The sequence below is a fragment of the Xenopus laevis genome, chromosome 8L, assembly GCF_017654675.1.
Source record: "Xenopus laevis strain J_2021 chromosome 8L, Xenopus_laevis_v10.1, whole genome shotgun sequence".
Lineage (NCBI taxonomy): Eukaryota > Metazoa > Chordata > Amphibia > Anura > Pipidae > Xenopus > Xenopus laevis.
The window spans coordinates 89,292,397-89,313,047 of NC_054385.1; the positions used below are offsets into that span (position 1 = coordinate 89,292,397).

The following is a 20,651-nucleotide window of genomic DNA, read 5'->3' on the forward strand; positions in this document are numbered from 1 at the left end:
TTGTTTTTTTCACTTTTTGGTCTCTTAGCATTTCATCTGTTAGATTCCCAAACTCACAGGTAACAACCAGCTCTCTCAAAGCTGCTACAAATTGTATTGTGGATTTGCCATTACACTGTTCACGTTGGTGGAATTTATATCTTTCAGCCACCACATTTACTCTTGGCATGATAAAGTTCTTTATAGCAGTAAGAGCAGTTTCATAAGTATCATCAGGTAATGGTAATGTATAGAATATACGCTGTCCCTCTGCTCCCAGGCAGTGAATAAGTAAAGCACGCTTTCTAGCAGCAGAAATCTCCCCTTGGTCAGCAGCAATAATGTAATTTTTAAACATACAGATCCAAGCAGTAAAAGGTATGGTAGGCTCACCAGAGTTTGGGAGAAAAGCTGCAGGCTGATGCAGAGGTAGAAGAGACATCTCGTCGTCAATTTGTTATGTTTTGGGTAGCCGAGGATGAGTAGAATATAACAGTGCTTTATTAGCAGGTTCATGCAGCCATTACACAACAGTAAGCAACTCTAACACCACAAGCTGTATAGAAAGTATGCACAGTATAAGTATTGAGCACAGTGACATCTACAGGCCATTTGTATAAACACCACAAGCACGTTATGTAAGAGAATGCCCGGGGGAGAAGCTATAGAGGAAGCAGACCCTGCTGTCCAGACCCCCTACCCCCAGGCCCCCTGTAGCGAGCACAGGGTCTGCTTGCTCTATAGTTACACCACTGTCCATAAGAATGAAGCTCTTCAAGGTAATATGGTGAGGGTAGCATAATGTACTGCAGAATGATGTTATTGGACCATGGTAAGCACTGTAGGGCCACCGGAATTGTGTGAAGCAAGGGGTTGGTTTGGGTAATACTAGGGACACTTATGAATTTTTGATGTATATAAATGTATTATAATTCTCTCCATGAATAAATCTTTAGTGCTCAGTTGCCGGGGAGTACAACACTATCAGAGCAAGAGTGGGGTTCCTCCTTGTTTAGATGATATGTGGCATAATATAACCGTATCTTTTGCTGACTTAATTTAGTTACAAAGGATCTTTTAATCATGCATAATTTCCAGTAAATTACATTAATATTGATTTCCTGCATAAATGTCTCCTTGACAAGAAATGAAAAAAAATTCTAAGAACTTGCCTAAACACAATCTTCCCCAAAACATTGTGGTTATATTTTGTAAATCATTGTGAGCAGGTGTACACTGCATGCAAATATTATGAAAGAGGAGCATCACACCAAAAAATGTGAAAGGAAGAGAAATGAGAAAAGCACAATCTGGGGACTGGAGTGTGTGTGAAAATGCACAAGTCAAATATTTACTCTGTATATATATATATACGTTTAAGATAATAAGATCACCACGTTGGTATCATGCACAAATAAACATTAGTACAGTTCTTACAACAGATATTCCCCAAATCTCTTACAGATTACCAAGGATGCCAAGTTTGCAGTGTTGGTAGCAGAGAAATCACACATATGTAAGATATTAGTTGAGCTGATGAGGGGGAATTGTTATTATTATAGAATTGTGGGACTGTGGGTATATATTGGGTTTAACTAAGGGCTTATTCACAAACTGCAAGTATGGTTGCTTTCAGGCAATTTTTGGAGCAGTCATTAGGCCCCTTCATTAAAGATACTTGCATCTTAAACTGCTCCTGCACTCAGCACTGCTGGGTCCATCCTGCTCCTCACGTGCAGTGCACTTAATGACACAGGCAATTTACACAACCAAACGTAGATCTTCCATACCCATTAAAAAAACATACACCTTATATTTAATTTTGAAATCTGACATGGGGCTAGACATATTGTCAGTTTCCCAGTCATGTGACTTGTGCTCTGATAAACTACAGTCTACTACAGAGACCAACTCCAACTTCCAATGTAGCCCATCAGCAGAACAACGGAAAGGTAACCAGATAACAGCTCCCTCGTACATATAAGAACACTATTCAGTAGTAAAAACCCATGTCCCACTGCCACCCCATTCAGTTACATTAAGTAGAAGAATCACTAGCCTGCCAGAAAGCAGTTCTGTTCTGCAACACTGGCTCTTTCTGAAAGCATATGACCAGGCAAAATGCCCTGAGATGGCTGCCTACACTGAAATATTACAACTAAAAAAATACACTTGCTGGATTAGGAATGGCATTTTATATGGCAATATGAATTATTTGCAGTATAAACAGTGTAATTTAGGAATAAAAACTACACCATAAAAATCATGACAGAATCACTTTGAATTATTTGCCTTTTTCTCCTGACTCTTTCCAGCTTTCAAATGGGGGTCACTGACCCCATCTAAAAACAAATGGTCTGTAAGGCCGCAAATGTATTGTTATAGCTTTTTTTTATTACTTTTATTACATCTTTATATTCAGGCTCTTTCCTATTCATATTCCAGTCTCTTAATTAATGCATGGTTGCTAGGTAATTTGGACCCTAGCCACCAGATTGCTGAAAATGCAAACTGGAGAGCTGCTGCGTAAAAAGCTAAATAACTCAAAATCCATAAACAATAAAACAATAAAACCATTACTAATTATCTCAGAATATCACTCACTACATCATACTAAAAGTTAACTCAAATTTATGCAATGTTTATGCAATAAAAACCTTATTTTTCTACTGCAACATGGTTGCAAGGTTCCTGTCCCACTAAGAAAATTAGGGAACACCCAAAGCAGCAGACAAGACATAATTTGAGGACAGGCAAAAGGTCAAGGTCAGGCAGCAGAGTTTCATATTCAGAGTCAAGGAATTAATTAGGACAGCCATTATTTGAGGGTATCATATTTAAGCAGGGACTGAAAATACAGATGCCAACTTTGTCAAAAAAATAGTATGTTGTTCCAGAAGTTACCCAATCACTGGTGGTCCCCACTGAGAGATGGTATGCTAGCTCTTTTGTGAGCTGGGCTGGATACCCAATGCTCCATGCTTAAGAAACACCCTCCAGGGGCTCACTGGGCTTGAGAGTAAATATGTGTACTAGTATACATAGTGTATACCATAGTCCTCACACACACTAACGCAGCAGATTGCATGAAGAGCTAAAAGTATACGAACTATACACCTTATGCATTTTATAGCTTCAGGCTACTTCTCAGAAGCAACTCTCAACTTACGCAACACTTGTGAGGAGGTAGCCTGGGGCTATGAAAAACGTAGGGCATATTTTAAATTTATATATATTTCTTTCTGTTCCTTTTCTGAACTCTGATCTCTGTGTGTACTATATGTTCTAAAGATGCATATTCTGGGGGCAATACTCTCATATCTACTCTCATATGGTTTTACATGGATAGGAGAGTTGAACAGACAAATGATCCTTATTTACAACGGTTTTGTAAATATTGAGAGGTAAGATGGAATGGAAATTTTAAAGCAAACGAGGAGCACCATAATTTAACCAATGACGTTTCACCAGGGCCAAACCCCTTCCAGTAAACAAGGTATTAAAGCTTGTCTTTAGATCTCAGAGAATTCAAAATATCCTGGTCAACAGGAACAGTAGTGGGAAAAGTATCACACTGGTAGAAAAGGCATTCATAACTAAAGGCTTTGGTGTACAAAATACAGCATGAATGTATCAGAGGCCCGGCATTGAAAACGGACAAAGGTTAATGTGTTTCTTGGACTGTTGCGTTCTCTAAAAAACCTGAAGCCTTCCCCTCTACACAAATGTCTTAGTCACACAATAATCTCCCTAGGCTTCCTCTGCTTCACTAATAGCAAGTAGTTATCTGAGATAAGTATCCAAGTCATCAGATTTTCAGATGTTTTTTTTTTATAATTTTACTTGGAAATGTAAACATTCCAAATGTTTTTTTCTTTAAATCATACTTGAGAACCTTGCCCCTTGCTCTTAAGCTGGCCATAGACGCAAAGATCCGATCGTATGAATCATCCTACGATCGGACTTCCCATCTCCCGACCTGCCACTAACCATTCCGTTCAAATAAAGTAGTAAAAGAACAGATCAGCCGATGTTCTGCCCCTGACAGCAATCTGTCCGACCAAAGCTAGTGACAGTCTCCCTCTGAAAATCGTAAGATCGGCAATACACGCAGAGATATTATCGGCAGCCGAAAGAAATCTTTTAATCTGTCCGATCAACCAAATGACGGATCTCCGCTGGATGGAAAATCTCGGGACTCTCCACACACGGTCCGAAAATCGTACAAATCCTCGATTCTTACGATCAGATCTTTGCGTCTATGGCCAGCTTTATACTGTTATTTCATTGGTACAAATGTGTTTCACAATAGCTTTGCCTTTCCTAACCTTCCAATAATCTGTCCCAGTAACAAGTTCTTTGTGATACTAAAAGGTACAGTTTACACCCCTTTTAAACCTGAGCTGTATAGGGCTTGTTCTGAACATACTTTTTGGCTATTGTTGTAATTAAAAAAATATCTATGCTTTTTTAAAATTGTTGGTACATCTGGGACCTGGGGTTTTCTTGATAATGTATATTTCCGTAATTTTGATATTCATACCATAAGTCTGGTAGCAAATCAAAACATTAAAGAAACCCAATAGGTTGGTTTTGCTTCCAATAAGGATTTATTACTTGTCCACTGAGAAGCCCTCTGAACATGATATGATCAAATGCTGCAGCTTAGGGAAGGGATAGGTTTGTTTGTTTGTTCAAATAAGGAACTCTGAACAAATTACTCTGTTTATATAACGGGGTAAAAGAAAAAAAATCTTTTGATATAGTGCTTTAGAATTGGATATGGTTTTATCTTAAAAGAATAGGCAGCATGCATTTTCATCATAAGTCCTATTTATTGTGGACATTTTCTGCAGAGGTGTTTAAATGTGTATACTGACCCTTTATATTAACCTGAATTCACAGTATAAGTGGCTATGACTTTTCCAATAGAAATCTGCTTGTTTATATATTATATAAAATGTTTTCCTCAAAAACGTTTAAGCTAAAGTAGCACTGTTCTCCTTTACATTTACATATTATAATACTATATACTGTATTACTGGTTGCATCATGAATTCGTGTATTTACACCATTGGCAGGATAATATCTAAAACTTCTTATATTTCTGCCCATTACTGCTTCCATCTTGTGCATTTGTGATGTGCGGGTCAGGTTTTACATCTCCATCCCTCCACCTGCACGAGCCCGACTTTCCGGTTCTTTTTATAGACCCGACCCGCCGATGACGTCACAACAGGGGCTGGTCAAGCAGGTGCAGGTCTATAAAAGTTGAACCCAGAAGTCGGAGGCCGGCATTGTAAGGTTGCGAAGAGCAGGCAGCAAGAGCTCAACCCAGACCCGCCCACGACCCGGAAAGGGGGGTGTGCGATTGGCCCGAACCCGCAAATATGTGCCTATAATTGTCACCTCCTTGAAAAGTTTTTATCTTTTCACTTTTTGGTGCATTTCCCCATTCAAGCTGCATTACACAATACTACATTGAATTAATCTGCAACCATTCCACTAAGAATAGGGAAGTTAAATTGTTTGTTTCTAAGAAAATGATTTTCCGTTTTGTAATAAAAATAAGGCCCTTGTATACAAGGAAAGTTCTGCAATCAGTTATGATGTGAAAGGTTAACATTATAGGTTCCTCCTTTTCAATTAAATATATCCAATCATTGTAATTATGGTAGCAAAGTAACTGATAGCAAAGGTAACTATTGAAACAAAAAGCTTCACGCGATAAGCAGTTTTGAGTTGAATTGAATCGGGGAAAATTAAGCATTCTTGCTACTTTCAATTGGCCGTTAGCGAAAACATAGGTAACGGAAATATATATTATTTAATGCGATAAGGGTTTAGCGCACTGTATTGCATAGCGGACACACAAAAAGTTGCATTTATCACACTGAATGTACCATATTGCATTGTATTTAATCAAAACGAACCCTATGGTAGCAATGGTAACAGTAATAACTATGGTAATAGCAACTAAGGAAAAAGTAGTAACTCGGGTAGAAATGGTAACCATGGAAACATTAGTAACTATGATGGCAATGATAACTATGGAAACAATAGCAACAATGGTAGCAATATTAACTGATAGCAAATGCACTATGGATACAATAGTAACTTTGGTAGCAATGGTAAACATGGAAACAATGGTAATTATTATAATTAGATATGATTCTTATAAGTTTCAGATGTATCTAAAAATACCTGCAACTGAAACTTCCCATAGCACTAGGTCCAGAGTTTGATTCTAACCTAGGACATATATGTTAAGATGCAGCCATCGCAACACTTCGCCAGGCGAAAATTTGCTCATGACAACACTAATTTACTAAAATGCAAAGTTGCATCCAGGGCGCTGACCGCTGGCGAATTTTTACTAGTGTTGTTACTTCGGCAATCGAAGTGAAGATGCGCTAGCGTTCAATTATGCCTAGCGCAACTTCGTTAGAGGTCTTCACTCAGGCTAATTTGCATACGGCGGGAAATTATAAAGTTGAATGGACGTATATGTTGCAGCAAATACATTACATTACACAAGCCCAGGGAACCTTAATAAAGTTGTTGTAGTTATAATGCCCTACACATAAGAACGTTGTATAGTTAATGTTCCATATGTTAGAAAATGTATGGGGGAACCCGGTTACCCGAAAAAATTCTAAGGACTTTTGCAGGCTATCACTCTGAAAAAAAGGAAAAGGCGCCAGTGTTTTTTGGGACTTAGAAACTTTTTCAGTTAAAAATATGATGTAAGTAACAGAAGATTGAAGAAGATTTATGCACTCCAATGCAATTCGCCTGGTCCGAGCTGGCAAGGGCAAGTCAGGAGAAAGAGGTAACGTTCAGTAAAATCTGCATCTTAGTGAATTTGCGGAGTAACGTCCATTTGACAGAGCGAAAATTCGCCTGGAGATAGAGTGTGAATGACCACTAGCACTTGTCTCTTTCGCTAGCGAAGTCACAACTGTGCCTGTTAGTAAATCTGTGAAGTGCCTGAAAGCGTGTAACGCTCTCCAATTGTTGCCAGCGTTACTCACTTCGCCCTTTAGTAAATCTGCCCCCAGGTGTACTGCCAAACACAGCCTACTTTAGGCTGCCAGTCCACATCAGGACTACCAAATAGCCAACCACAGCCCTTATTTGTCACCCCCCCCCAGGAACTTTATTCATTCTTGTGTTGCTCCCCAACTCTTTTTAAAACCAATTGTGGCTGAAGTGTGAACAAGTTTGGGGAGCCTTGATCTAGACCAACTCCTCCACTAGACCTGGCATTTAACCTCTTCAGTTGTTTTTGTACGTGTTGGGTTATGAGTTGTTTCTCGTAAATTACTACCTTACTACACACTATGTAAATAATCCATATAGAAAACTCTGCTTAACACCCACGGTTGCTAGATCATTGTGCTATTTTTTAGGCCCAACCCCTGGCTGCAGAAAAGAGTTTTAGTTCTGCATTTCTGTATGTCTTTAGTCTACCCTGTAGTGAGAAATTTTTTGGCGCATGTCAGAATAGTCACGCGCATAACAATTGTTGTCCGTCAAAATTATTCTGACACCCATTGACTTTAATGCATTTAGACAAGATAGGTGCGCGTATAATAATTGTCACGGGCATCAAAGTTAACACCAATTGACTTCAATGTGTTTCAAAAAATTTTCGACATTTTGCGAATTTTGCTGTAAATTCGCAAATTTTTTGGGGAACCGGTACAAATTCACCCATCTCTACTGCCCAAATAGTATTGTGACATTATGTTATTCCTCTGTAGGTCTAACTCTTTGGTACATGATCATTAGCCAGTCTGACAGCCTACTCTCATTCTGACCCACAGTCTGCCTTAGAATGTCATTTGTTCATTCTTTTGGGCTGTTGCCTCCTTTTCTGTGTGTCCCCACTCTGGAAAAATAAACCTACATTTATTACATTGCCAGCCTTTACATTCAGTTCTGCTTTAGGATCACTTCTTAACCACTGACGCTACTTCCTTTTGGCACGATAATACAGCTATAAGTTACCAGTGTAGTGGAAGATGTGGGGGAATTATTCTTGCCAAATGAAGGAATCAGGTTCCCTAAAGCAAAACCAAAGCATTCAATGTTTAATCAGGTGGAAATTCCAGAACAGAACTCCTTACACATTATAGGCACATGAAAAACATATGACTTATCAGCACAATATAAAACATATACCTAAATACCATGCCCCAGTATATCAATTAAGCATTCTACTAAACTGTGATTTCAAAAGAAAATAATGCATCGTTTATAGAGCTAAACAAGAGCTAAAAAATGGAAATTTAAAATAATGCATCGTTTATAGAGCTAAACAAGAGCTAAAAAATGGAAATTTAAAATAATGCATCGTTTATAGAGCTAAACAAGAGCTAAAAAATGGAAATTTCAATTTCTCAAAAAGTGTGAGTTATGCTAAAGCTGAGCAAGCATCCTGCTATTGTTCCTGGTAGTCTGTAAACAGGAAACACTCATTAGATAAGTTAGGGCAATGGTAGACAATAAAAGAACAAGCAATTTACCCACCATTTTTTTGCTTAGAATGACAAATCCACACAATTTTCTTGGGACAATGAAGCACGGTGCCTCAAATTTGGATAAGAGAAAATACAGCAGTCACATTACCCAAAATCATTCAGTGTGACATGCTCTTATAGGAATAATATATAAAATTTTATAGCTTTAATAAAAAGTAAGAAATTTGTTCCAGATAAAGAAGAGGCGAAATATATTACTATAAAATATTTCTGTAAATCTTAGTTAACTAGAAATCTTAAGTGTGAATTCACTGAGTAAACTACAAAAAATAAACAGTGCAGAAATATAAAAGATAAATATATATAATAGCATCATGCTTACTCTTAACATTTGTCAGGGAGAATAAAATTCTTAGCCAAACCCCCCAGGGTTTGGATGTCATCCATGAATTCCCTCATGCCTCTGACAAGAAAACGAAAGAGCCTTAGAAGAATTAATGTCCTCATGTAAGAGCATGGTGAAATATTTCCATAACTGCCCACAAAGAGGAAAGTTAAGTATATATGCAGGTCGCAATATCTAGTTGAGAAATGCTGTCTGTTTTAGTTAAGCATTAGTTTCAAATACAGAATTTGACTACAGGTATGGGACCTGTTATCCAAAATGCTTGGGACCTGGGGGTTTGCAGATAATGTATCTTTCTCTAATTTGGATCTTGTACCTTAAGTCTACTAGAAAATCATGTAAACCCAATAGGCTGGTTTTGCTTCAATAAGGATTAATTATATCTTAGTTTAGATCAAGTACAAGGTACTGTTGTATTAATACAGAGAAAAAGGAAATCAAATCATTTTTAAAAAATTTGGATTACTTGGATAAAATGGGAGATGGCCTTTCCATAATTCAAAGCTTTCTGGATAATAGGTTTCCAGATAACAGGTCCCATACCTGTATTAGATTGTTCCCTTGCATATCAACACATTTTTATTTGAACATGGGCACAAGGATGTATAAGACTAGTCTTTTATCACTGCAGATGGGGTATAACAATATATATTCATAAAGAAAACAAACAAGATGCAATTGATTTATTATCACATTAACAATTATATATAAATGGTTTACTTTGAACTTTTTATCATACTGAATGGAGGGTCTAGCTTTAACTTGTAATACTGCTTTTTAATCAGAATAGAAAACAAATTGTGTTCTAGCTGCATGCAAAGGGAGGGCGAATAAAATAACTCCTGATGGAGAACCTAAGTCTCTGTAATGAATTTCTATCTGAGAAGTGCATGTTGCCCTTGTTCTTCTTTTAGAGGCCGCTGGAATCTGCCCCTCATTTTTGGATTCCATTTTGAGGTGTAGCTGATAATTTAAGTACTGATAATATTGTTATTAACAGGCATTATAGAATAAAGAAGGTTATTTGGAGATTAAGTGGGACCCTGTTTTAGATAGAGAATATAGTATGGCATGCAGAAGGCGAGGAAATGTCATGGACAAATCCACGTGGGCATTACCCAATAATTCAGCCTGTAGCTGTACAGATCTGATTCATCAAGTACATTAGAGGACATTATAGACTGAGAGCAGGGGTCTTTTTTCAATTTTTTTCATACAGGTACATTACATAATAATGAAAAAGTGTGGTATATGGCCATAACTTACATCTGACAAAGTCTGGGGAAACTTAACTCAAATATCAGTAATACATACTGTCAGGGATTAGGTAGTTGGGATCAGCTTTCTGGGTGTAAAGCAGCCCACGGCACAATCACAACTCATGATTAGTGTAGTCTCTTTCCAGCAGTTTATTTTCAGTTGCAACAAATACACAAAATAAACAGTTTAAAATAAAATCATTGCCACTTAATGGGCTTTATAAAAAGCATATTTTTCTGCCGTAAGAATTTTTTGCAATGTGATCTTATATTTAAACATTTAATGACCACGTGTAGTTCTCATGACTTTCAATAAATAAATAAATAATTATATGGTGTAACATCCTTGTTTGAAGCTTATTCATAGCTCGGCATGTGACTGAACCAGGAATATCGATGCAATTGAAAATAAAATGCTCATAATACTGTTTTTAAGGAAACAGTGCATCATTGGTTGTTAAATGTTTTCTCGTCTTGCTTCCAGGTCCATGACATGTAATAAGAACACTAACACCCTTTTAGAAAGGTTCAATTCCACGCAAAGGCTTTATAGTACCTTCAGCCCTGAGTGAGTAACCATGACCCATGTTATCTTCTTTAAAGGTGGACAATCCAAGAAACATGGGCATAACTATGCTTGACCCAGAGGCATTCATTTAGGACCAGGTTCCACTGGAAAAGCAAGATTTAATCATTTTCTCCACATCAGTAGGAGGTTGCTAACTGAAAGAAAAAAGTTTAGAAACCACAGACCTGATAGAAGATATTTGAAAATGTGCATTTGAAAACCTTTCAAAAATAAACTAGATAGAGGTTCCTGAGTTTCCTGTACACTACAAATGCCTGATTGCATGTACAATGCTAGCAGGAGGATTACTAAACTTAGAAGACTAAACAGTCATAATCTTACACGCAAGTCCAGCAATGAGAGCGGCAACAATAATAGGACCAATGGGACCTTTGTCACTCTCTGAAGTCAAACAATGTATCTAAAAGGCCTTGACTTTCTTTTTTATTGGTCCCAAGTTGTTATATTGAATGATAATGAAATTAACCAATTTTAAAAAAAATGCTCCCCTAGTTTTCCTTGAATTTTATTTCTATTTTTTCAGGAATCAGTGCAGTGTACTGAGAGAAATAATAACACTTTAACTGTAACCATAAATTAAGTTAAAATTGAGCTGTTAGTGCCTATGCTAAACCCAAGTTATTGGGTGAAAAGAGTGTTAGGTGTTATTCTCCTTGTTAATGGGATTTTTAATTGCTAGTAGAACAAAAAACATTTCTTTCACTGATGTTTTAATTGTGATATGGCTAATTTAGGTGAGGATTTACTTGGCATACTAGCAATTCATTTGAGGGCCAGATGGGTACTAGCGTAGTTTAGCGCTGATTTGGCATCCTATATTCACTCATAGACAGGAAGGGATAGAAGCAGATAGAGGAAGCAGACCCTGTGGTTATAGGGGGTCCAGGGAAAATGGAGGCATGGACCGTGCAGTCTGTTTCCTTTGTAAGGAGCTGGGGATGCAAGGAGACAGGAGCGGCAGGGTTGGGCCTGGGTAAGGTTGGGGGGTACCCAGTGCAATATAAATACACTGTTGGACAGAGGTGCATTCTGTGCACCTACATCTTCATTGACCTAGCTTAATCTTACTTTGTCTACTCATTGTATTTCAGACTTACTCCCCATACTAATTAAAATATGTACACATTATTCTGTGTTGCACAGCACATGGAAACCTGTTACTTTTTTTGTACAATTTTTTACCTTTTTTATGGTTACAATAAAAGCTGTGCTTTAGTATTACACTTATACCCATGTAGCAGTGGGGAATAATTCTTTCTTTTGCTTATAATTTCTTCAATACCCTGCAAACCACAGGGAATTGAATCTCTACTTATTTTGTCAGTGGAGGGTGCATTTAGATTTATTTTATTATTGATAGCACCCTGAGGTCCCTGTGCACCCACTGTGATTAAATAACATATCATTATGTGTTCATTATTAGTGTTCATGACTGCCAAAATAAGTGGATCCTAGGTCAGCTGGGGTCAGCTTTATGGTACATTACAACAGTTGTACGACTGTCATTTAGTTACTTCCCATTTCTGTTCATAGCTGAGCAATATTGCTCAATAAAGGAATACATGTAAAGAAGCTTTCATTTTACAGTACCAAAATGAATCAATCATATCTGCAAAGTCTGAATTTTCCAGTTTATTCTATTCTGCAACGCAAGTCATTTATTGTTTAGCAGTCTGTTCAGCTAATGAATACATACCTTCTCCTGTAAACATGTTGTTGGCTTTGGGAAAGAGTCGTAATTAGATCTCCTTGTAGACTGTCTCTTCCTAAAATAGCCCACTCATGTCAGTTTAGTGAACTGAAGAGGACTTACATTAGTTTATACCATAAATGTTGTGTTTTCCTTAGCAGTTGGAGCTACAGAAATCAAAGAACAACATAAAGCATAAATGGGATCACTACAATAAAATACAGATGCAGTATTTATAAGAGAAATACTTGGACCATGGAAACACTTGGGCGAAAGTGAAAAGCAATTTCAGACAGGTAAATGCTACATGTTTGTGTCTTTTGTGTGTTTTTTAATACAATTCTTTATATTGCCAGTCCTTCATTTAGAGCACTGGGGATATTACAGTCACAGTTCCCCCTGGCATGAGTTGGTGTATCAACCATTTAACTTTATGTTAACAAGATAATATGATCAATAATGCAGTTTCTTATTTCGTATGAAAACAATGTGTAATGTTAAGTAAAGTTGAAAAAAATATCCATAATCACTTCAAACTGTGGTTAGGGTAGTCTATGGGGCTTATTCACTAAAGGAGGAAAGTTCAAATTTGGAGAATTTTCACCAAAGATGAAAATTCCCAACCACAATTTACTAAAATGAGAGAATGACGTTTAGGATTAGTGAACATTCCCATCTTTTCTCCAGGTGAACTGTCTCCAGAGTTCATCAAGAGCACCAGAAGTCATCCTTCCAAATACTTTTTTCAGTTCAGTTGTTTTCAGATTGTTCACCATAAATAAAGACTTTTTTTCAATTGCTTTCCATCTTTAATTTTTTTACCATTTCTCAAAAATTTAAGTTTAAACTATAATGTCTATGGTTACAATTTGCTACAATAGTTGATGCATTAAGTTGATACATTTCTCAGCAGCATCTGTGGGATGTTAGCAACTATTGTGTCAATTCAAACAGTTCCCTGTAATGAAACTCAGTGATTCTGCTCAGCAGGGACAAAGATAAGAAAGGTATCAATTTAGAACAGTTACAGAGTCGGTGACCCCACCACTACCACCACCACCACCAGAACTGTTTCAGAAAGACATAGGTGAAGGTGAAAACTTTAATGTTAGAAAAACAGTGACAAATAGAAAATAGAAAGTAATTGGAAAAAGTCTTTATTTCTGGTGATCTTTCTGAAAACAACTAGGTGTTTGAAGGTGAACAAGCCCTTTAATATTGGACAAGAGAAATTTCTTCTGGTTCAGGCTGGTGAGCTACCATTACAAAGATAGTCTCAGACTCTTTGGCATCTCGTTATCTACGTCACCTCCTTCATGTTAATGTTCACAATGAATTCATGCCAGTGTGCGTATCAGTAAAAGGTGCCAAGTTCAGGACTCCCTTGCTCTACCCAACTGTTACAAGGGTGCAAAGTGCAGCAGCTCAGCATCAATGCTAGGTGCAACTTGTGCAAGAGCTATATGAGTTGTGCTGTGATGTGTGCAAATTTGTACCCCTGGGAGTAATAGTATATGGTACAGTTTTAGGCACTTGGAGTGCTGTACTCCAAAACAAAATAGCATCAAAGTCCCTAAATCAACCCCACTGCCTGACATGGGAATTACCTGCATGGTGTCGGTTACATTTTTAAACTTATTATCACCTGGCAAGCTCTTGCAGCTGCCATTAGTAAATTAGCTCTTAGGCTAGGGTCAGATCTGCGCAGGCCAGGATCCGCAATCATCTGGCCCTAGCCTTTGGTTAGGGCCGCACGGGGGCTGAAATCAGCTATCTGAAATATGCTGGCAGATTTCAGCCATACCTCAGGCAGTAGCCTCCTCTCTTTCCTGCATTAAATTGGCTTGGTAAGAATAGACTTTGGCTGATTTCCACCCAAAATGCAAAGTTCTTAGTTGAAATTCGCCTAGTCTGTTCACGTCGAGCCGATTCAACACTTGCTAATGTGGAAAAGAGAAGAGGCTACTGCTGTGGTAGGGCTGAAATTAGCCATCTTATTTCAGCAACCTCATTTTGGCGAAGTGTTGCCCTAGCCTTGTGTCTTTAGTAATAGGAGAGTGAAAGGGCAATAATTAAGCTTTAATATAAATTAAATAAAAACATTTAGCAAAATGAAATAGGATGAATATTTTAATAGGTTGCCAGGGATATTTGGAAGGTGATTCTTTAAACCTTTTGTATAATGAGTGCATTCTGGAGAAGGTAAGTCTGCCATAAGGCCTAGGGAACAGAGAATATTGGGTGTTAGCCTTTGTAAGGCTGGGTTGCGCAATTTTCCCATATATTTTGCTTTGCTGCACAATATCTTGGCGGATAGTTATCAGTTAGTTCTGTTTTCTGATATGCTTTGCTGGCAGACAGTTGGTTTGCTGCAGGAAGTTTACAGGAACAGCTGAGAACACGATAGTTAACAATTATACTTGAGCCTTTTCCTTGGAATTTCTAAATCTGGTCTGTTCTTTAACTATGTCGTTTACGTCGAGCTTTTATACAGATTTTTTTTTCTTTTTTTTAATAAAGAGGGCAGTATCCACATTATTTTGCAATCATGAGATGCTATTTTGAAAGCCGATTCTAATGGTATTAAAACATATTTCTATTTCAAAAAAAGCATGCAAATGGTATACTCTGCACAATACAATAGCACTAGTACATTTGATAGTATGTTTTACCTGCAATAATGGCATCATTTTTGCCATTATTCATCTAAGCAGGTAGCTATGGTCTTACCATGTTAAATGTAGTAATTACTGGTGTACAGCATCTATATAACTGAATAGAACTAGCTCTTACTGATTTAGCACACAATGAGAAACATCATTACCTATGCCAACCTGTGGTTTGCAGGCAATATGTTGCTCATGAACCTCTTGAGTGTTGCTTTCCTTGGCCTCAAACATGTGCTTATTTTTATATTCTTGGCTTGGTCCTTGGAGGTCTATTCTTGGTTGCATAAAAACCAGGTGTACTACCAAATAGAGCCTCCAGTTGGCTGCCAGACAGGAACTTTTTCCATGCTTATGTTACTCTTAACTTATTCTTACATTTGAATGTAGTTATAGTATGCCGTGTTCCTTTAGACACTATTAGAAATACTATTAAAGGGGTGTAACGATTACTTTTGCAACTTTTGCATCGACACAGTTCCTTACACATGAAGAGGGCACTTGGATCTCCCCATTTTTTTCAATGGACCTGGTGTCTCATCACAGGGGAGAGAAAATGGCTGTATAGAAGCAACATGGCCTGTTATGGGCTATGAAGATGAGCACTCTTGCCCAGGGCATGTGGGCCCTGGGTATGAGTAAATTATCCCTATAAAATATTAGGCCTCCTTAGCTAAATGTTAGGCTAAATTTCATTAAGGGGCATTTTATATTATTAATTTCAGATTTAATTATTAGCTGTCACATAGTTGGATCCACAAAAGAATATTCAAACATGAAAAAGTAAGTATATTGGGGGAATGAGCAGGCCCGGACTGGCAATCTGTGGGTTCTGGCAAATATCAGAGGGGCTGCTGTAAGATGCAATAGACTCTATTTAGTGGGCTGGTTGGGGGCTTTTTGTGTCTTTGTGTATTGGGAATGCCAATGCCTATTTTTTGGGATTTTGTTATTATACAGAAAATTCTGTAACTCCATAACAGCGCCTTCCGATGCACTATGCACCCACTAATGCATGACATTAGCATGAAATACATACACATCAACTGTGATCTGACAGGCTTGCAGCATGGTCTTAATCCACCCCAACCCAGTATATGTGTCTACAGACACAGTATGGTGGCAATTGGCCTGACCACAACTGGGCATGCATGGTCCACTTTCGGGCAATGGACACCAAAGGAAGAGTGATAGAAAGCACAACATTTGCTGGCAGGTTGCCTGAGGGGGGGGGGGCTTGGGCAAAAAAAATTTGCAGGATGACCCAGGCTCCATTAGCTATGCCACTGTAAATGTGTTAGCATGTAACATCACCATCATGTCCAATTGCAGATCATTTTAGTGCAGCAGTTACTTTTGAGGGAATTGTTTATTTTTATTATGATAATAAATCAAACAATTATAATAGCATATGATAAGCGTAAGGGCTTGTTTACTGACTTAGATTTTAAGTTGCACAATTTAAGTGGCCAGTAATCAAAGAGACTTTGCTTTCATTTTCTAACTGGTAGTACAAGCAAGTTGTGCAATTTGTGCCTATTTATCTAAATCAGCTCCTTAATGTGCATTGGCGAGAGATGGATTTTCAGGGTAGAACTTATTATGCACAAATAAATCTTTTGCGGCTATATAATAAAAGTTGCAAAGTTTGCACCACGTCTATGTACTCATTGAAACCAATCTGTAGATGGCATTTGTTGGTTACCTGTTTAAGAGAAAACATCTGACTGCTTGCCGGGTGCAAACTTTGAACTGTTATAAATGAAGGTAATAAAAGATGTTAATTGAATCACATCGGCCAGTGGAACAAAGATTGTGAATTTTATAGTTTGCATCTGTGTGCTATGTATGCAATAAAAAGTCTTACTGAAAAAGTCACAATTTTTTGTGTCAGGACTTAAAAGTTAACTTGCATTAACCCCTCGCAACCAACACTATATAAGTTTGATCTGATCAAAGCTAAGGGGCTGATTCACTAAGGGTCGAATATCGAGGGTTAAGTAAAGATATTCGAAGTCGAAGGATTTAGCGCAAATACTGCGATCGTATGATCGAAGGATTATTCCTTCGATCAAACGATTAAATCCTTGAATCGAACGATTCGAAGGATTTTAATCCAACGATCGAAGGAATATCCTTCGATCAAAAAAACTTAGGAAAGCCTATGGGGACCTTCCCCATAGGCTAACATTGACTTCGGTAGCTTTTAGCTGCCGAAGTAGGGGGTCGAAGTTTTTTTTAAAGAGACAGTACTTCAACTATCGAATGGTCGAATAGTCGAACGATTTTTAGTTCGAATCCTTCGATTCGAAGTCGTAGTCGAAGGTCGAAGTAGCCCATTCGATGGTCGAAGTAGCCCAAAAAATACTTCGAAATTCGAAGTTTTTTTACTTTGAATCCTTCACTCGAATTTAGTGAATCGGCCCCTAAATGTCGTTTGACTGCTATGGGTTACCAGAGCTGTATTTTGCCTCCTTTTATCCAGATTGTGCAACACTTCTCTTTTACATACATTGCAGCACTCAGTAACACAAAAGGCTGAAGCAAAGCTGCAGGCTGTAAATGATCGCTTCATGACCTCTGACTTGGAATTTCCAGAGTTGTGCATAGACTAGAGATTTATTCCTAAACTCTAAGAAATTTGCTTGGAGAATTTTTTATCCATGGATTTTATCAGTTCTAACTTGTTAGGTGGAGCTCGACTTAAAGAACCAGTGATGTTAAACATTTTACATTTAAAGTTTGTATTTGTTAATCAAGCATGATTATTCATTTTACAGTGACAGCACGTTATTCAGAACTTTACATTAGAGCATCTGCAAATAAACCTTATTTTGGAAACAAGTATCCTATTTTATTTAAGAAAGATTTTTTTTCTATAGTCGTGTAAAGAGCCATGAATGGCATTTGATCCCTGTTCATCCAACCATTATATTTTGTGCAACTTATCTTTTATCTGCCTTAACAACATGTGTCATTTGTCATATTTAGATTGAATGGCTGCCTCCATTACACAGCAGCTTATTTATATAAACTAGAGGGCCAATATTTTAAAGTAACATGACAGTCTGTAAAAAAATGCCTTCCTATTTGCAAGTATTATTGTTATCGTGCAAAGGAAGAAGGCATTTTCACATAATTTCCTGGGATGACTGCATATAAAGTGTTTTACTAGGGGGGCTAGTGCATCTAGGAATTGATTCAGAGAATAAGCGACTGAGCCTGAGAATACATCAATCAATTCAGCTACCCTTAGATCCGAGATAAGTTCTCCCAAACATCAGAATGAAGCTTTGTATTCACAGCTGACCCTTGGGTATAGAGTGGTATATCCACAGGTCTAGCCACACATAGCTTGGTCAGACTGAGGTTTATTAGGCTGGAGCTTCAGAAGCCAAAAATACTAGTTGACTGTTTAAATCTGCATTTTATTGCTCTCAATGAGAAGTGAATTAAATGTATGATCATAGAGAAAGGAGGCATTTCCTGTTTAAATATACTATTACAAGTTATTATCCAGTATTAAAAGGAAAGTCAACCCCAAAATAAAATTTGCAGAATAAAAAAAAACACACATTCTAAGCGACTTACAATATACATGTATTAAAATTAAAAAATCAAATTAAAATGTTCAGTGCTTTTAAAGTTATTTGTAAAAACAATTGCTATTGAGAGCAGCACTTGCTTAACTCCGGGTTGTTACTTTTTAAACAGTGTTGCAAAAGTCTTGGTTCCCCAGCAAAGACAGGTCTTTTAATCAGCTGCCTTGTCTTACATTGTAGTCTGAGCCATCAGGGCAGAGAATAGAAAGGGACAAACACTGCTTTCCATAGCAATACATATACAAATAACTTAAACACCATAGAAAATGTGAAATAAATGTATATCGCAAGGTTGCTTAGAATTATGTTTTCTTTTAATAGGTAAAGATTTATTTTGGGGTTGACTTTACCTTTAACTTTTATTTGTTAAACAAAACACTTCAGTGATTCTTAGTGAGCCAGCCAGAGCAAATACATTTTGTCCTAATAACACAAAACAAGAGTACTATAGCCCATTAAAGGACAAGGAAAAACAAAATAACTGGCAGGGGGTTCCTATTTGTCAGGCATCCCAAGTGATTTAGAAGAGTTGACCTTGCTCCCCAGGCTGGCGTTTTCTTTGATGAAAAATGAGTAGTCCCATTTGTGTACTAAAAGTTTCAGTGCTGCTATCATTAGCCAATGTCCAGCATATGCAGTATAGTAAAACTGCCAATTCTGGGCACAAACTCAGATAGCTATGTTGCCATGTACTTTGTCCCAGACAGCCAAAATGGCTATTGCAAAGCAGCTGAAGATGGTGACACAGCACAGCTAGGAGTATACCCTGGCCCAATGCATTTTTCAGTAAGGAAGAGCAATGGGTCAGGGAATAAGGTTAGTTGTTTTACTCAATTGGGGTTCCATAAAAATAAGAACACCCCCCAGTGATTTTCACTTTGCTTGTCCTTTCCTGTTTTTAAGTCTAATCAGCTTTGACTCCTATTGACCATACTTTTCTTCTGAATGCCCTGCCTTCTGTTTGGGTGTTCAATGGCATGTTCATAATTGCTCTGGTTTATACCACCTTGTTGCTGGTTTTCCTTATTTCTCTCTTCTGAACTTTCCAGTTACCTGGTCCTTCTGATAATGGGCAAGATTAGATGCAAAGAGAAAATATATCAAGCCATTCAATTCTAGATTTCCCCATAGACTTCTGCTTGGTTCTCTGGAGATTAATCATTACAAAAGTCTGATCCAAATAAGACAGCTTCAAGTTGCAAAGCAACTACGGGCTATTTTGCAATATGTATGTTTGACCACCAACAAAGTAAACCCATCTGCACCATGTCAACTAGTACAGTCCATTATCAGATGAGGAAGAAGAGCGAGTTCCTTGTGGTTTCAAATGTTTGGGCTGAACATCAAAAGTGTCTTTATTTGTCTTTTTAGGCAATTTTTGGTCACTTCTCAGGGATGGCCTAATATCATTGTTCTGCTGATTTTAGTTGGTGGCTGAAACAAGTGAATCTGAGGGGAAGAGAAATAGGTCATCTTCATTTTTGGCATTTTCAGAAAAAGTGAGCTGTAGCCATAGTTCATTTTGTTTACTTTTTAACCAATCGAAACTAACCTTGTGGAGCCTTTGATTTTTTTAACAATACAGTTTATATATATCTATATATAATTCTTGAATATGGTAAATAAAGTCTCGAGCTTAACATGGCTTCAGTGCAAAAGTGCCTAGTAGATGCAAAGCTTTACTGTTTTATAGAAAGGTTAGGAATTTGTAACTCACCTTGTTGTTTCCCTGACTGAATGAGTGGGTGCATCAGGAAGTCGCTAACCGAATATTTCCGGCAGATGTGCATAACAGTGCTTTGCATTCTGGTGTGGAAGTTTCCTTTATCTGCAAACCTATTACAATTTAAATGTACGTTTTGCAGTCATGTAATTCAGTTTTAGCATTGCATTAAAATATTCTGAAAAGTATATTCATTAATAGTGTGTATTCAGTCTGAATTTTATTCTAGCTTACAGCACATGATCATTTTG

At 37.5% G+C, this 20,651-nt stretch overlaps 1 protein-coding gene across 1 annotated transcript in view; it reads left to right on the forward strand.

Moving 5' to 3' along the window:
* The first annotated feature begins 12,562 nt into the window (after positions 1–12,562).
* The window catches only part of LOC108698790 (tumor necrosis factor alpha-induced protein 2), a 47,009-nt gene continuing 38,920 nt past the window's right edge, over positions 12,563–20,651 (forward strand). The window contains exon 1 of the mRNA XM_041573082.1: positions 12,563–12,705. The gene's annotated coding sequence lies outside the window, so the exon portion shown is untranslated. The remainder of the gene's footprint in view (positions 12,706–20,651) is intronic.